The following is a 2,500-nucleotide window of genomic DNA, read 5'->3' on the forward strand; positions in this document are numbered from 1 at the left end:
ACGTAATTCAAAACGAAAAAAATGGAAAAAAAAACGCTAAAAAAGCATACGAACGAAAAACGAAAAAACGTGGCTAATGCTCACCCATATGTACATAATAGCTAAGATTAAGAAATTGGGTTCGTCCTAATGTTCGAACGCAATTATATACACTACTTATGAACGTGGTAGTCCTGCGTGAAAGAAGACTAAGCTGAATGATAAATATGTTGCTCCTAATAGGAAAATACCAACGCTGTTGGCGAGGAGTGGATATTATTAAGGATCCTTTAGACTTGGCAATAGTCCACAGCAATTGTTGTTGGGAACTGAAGCCCTCGAACTGTGATCGAGTTTGGTGCTATTACAAGGGGGGCTCAGCCTTGTGGGCAGCGGATATGCTGAAAATGTTCGACTGCAAGTCACGTGTCCATCTCTGTGGACATTGATCTTTCTTTGTTTGGACTCTGAAGCAAAAAATCCACCGATGTTGAGTTGTCATTGAGGGGGACTTAATGCAAGTTGAAAACGATCTTTCCTGCAGAGTTTTAAGGTAGGCAGGGAAACTGTTAAAGTCTGTGTCAACTAAAATCACTACGTCATATACTCAACTTGAGAAAGTAATTTTTTTTCCATGGACCTTGACAATTTATGTTATTCTATGAGAGAACAGACCTGAGAGGGTCATTAAACCATTCATCCCTGAAGCGATCCCTATTGATGAGTCTGACTCTCAGGATAGAAAGAAGGGTTAAGGGGACAATTTGGCATACTTTTTGAGTGAATCTATATGTTGTCAACCCATTCATCCCTGAAAAGACACCCATTGACAAGTAAAAATGTCTAGCAGTAGACAGATTAATTAACAATTATTCGCCGAAGGTGAAGTGATTATCGGTGAACATTCACCTCAACTTCGTCTCTCGGTGAATATTCACCGATAATCACTGAGACTGAGGCGAATAATTCTTTTAGTATAAATACACCGGTGATTATTTCAAAAAAAAGAAAAAAAAAACATTTCATCGCGAAATCATCTTCACTTACAGTGGGCAAAACGACTACTGGCAGCCATTTTGTCCGTCGAGGTGATTATCAGCTGATAATCCGAGATAGCGAGCCAATGAGAGCGCGCAATTTTGTATAATTACCTGTGTATTTATACTAAAATCTATTATTGTCACTCTCAGGAGGGAGAGTGTTAAGGTGGCATACATACATGCATTACATAACTACATACTTAAGTGGATCTAGATGTTGTTAAAGAGAACATAGTTTTTGAAAGGATCTTGATGTTGTTAACCCATTCACCCTGAAGAGGCCCTCATTGACGAGTAAAATTGTCTGGTGTTAGACAGAGTAAAATCTATAAGTATCACTCTTAGGAGGGAGAGGGTTAAAGGGGACATGGTTTTTGAGTGGATCTAGATGTTTTTAACCCATTCATCCCTGAAGTAGCCCTCATTGACGAGCAAAATCGTCTGGCGTTAAACAGAGTAAAATCTATAAGTATCAATCTTAGGATGAAGAGGGTTAAAGGGGACAGAGTTTTTAAGTGTACCTACATATAGATGTTGTTAATCCATTCATCCCTGAAGAGGCCCCCATTGATGAGTAAAATTGTCTTGCGTTAGACAGAGTAAAAATCTGTAAGTGTCACTACCCCCAGAATAGTCATCCCGTTTTCAATATTGCATGATATTTATAAAAAAAAACTCTAACTGGAAGTGTTCATTTTTGCAAGACTTTGGAGCATCCATGGTTTCTGGTCGAAGACGCCCATGTGAATGTAGAAGGCATATTAGAGTATTTTGACCGCTTCACTGAGCCTGGTGACTACATCTGTATTGAAGATACCAATCCATTTACACCAGCGGTTTCAGGCCAAGGCCTCATAAAGGAGCTAGGTTACACACTCTTTGGTCCAAAAAAAACTTAATGAGCTCAAGAATTTTTTGAGTGGCCGCTCGCAAAGGTACATGGTGGATCAGAGATACACAGATATGTTCGGGTAAGTCTTAGGTTTCAAAAACAACCTTGCATTAGAACTGAATTTAAATTATTTGAGTTTATAGATCTTCTCACGAGGCACTCGTCCTATAGTTTGCGTGTCGTCACCGTATATCGTCCACCGCCCTCCAAGTCTAACAAAAGTTCTCTGCATTTGTTCTTCGGACAATTCCCAAGACTTCTTGAAGATATTTTTCACAGCTTCAGGTGCACTGTTGATGGCTGAAGATTTCACCTTTAATGTTGAGGACGACTGTGATGCTGCTGCCTTGCTATTTGTCAACTTTTTAGAGGCATTTAACCTCAAACAGCGTATCTGAGAACCGACACATAAAATTGGTCATAATCTTTTAATTACTAGGGCTGAAGAGGATGTGGCCAGAAATTGTACAGTTTATGATGATCCTGTAATCTCAGATCATTTAGGCATGTACTAAAATCAGGAACACCGGAACACTACGGAACACCCTGGAAGTAACCCAAAACCCTCAGTTTGGCTAACTCTGGGTTT

The 2,500-nt window shown here is 39.6% G+C and overlaps 1 pseudogene; it reads left to right on the forward strand.

Annotated features, from left to right (window-relative positions):
• Positions 1-206: 206 nt before the first annotated feature.
• LOC137984452 (uncharacterized) overlaps positions 207-2,500 on the forward strand; it is an 8,922-nt pseudogene continuing 6,628 nt past the window's right edge.

This window comes from Montipora foliosa, chromosome 14 (genome assembly GCF_036669935.1).
Source record: "Montipora foliosa isolate CH-2021 chromosome 14, ASM3666993v2, whole genome shotgun sequence".
In the NCBI taxonomy this organism is placed as follows: Eukaryota; Metazoa; Cnidaria; class Anthozoa; order Scleractinia; family Acroporidae; genus Montipora; species Montipora foliosa.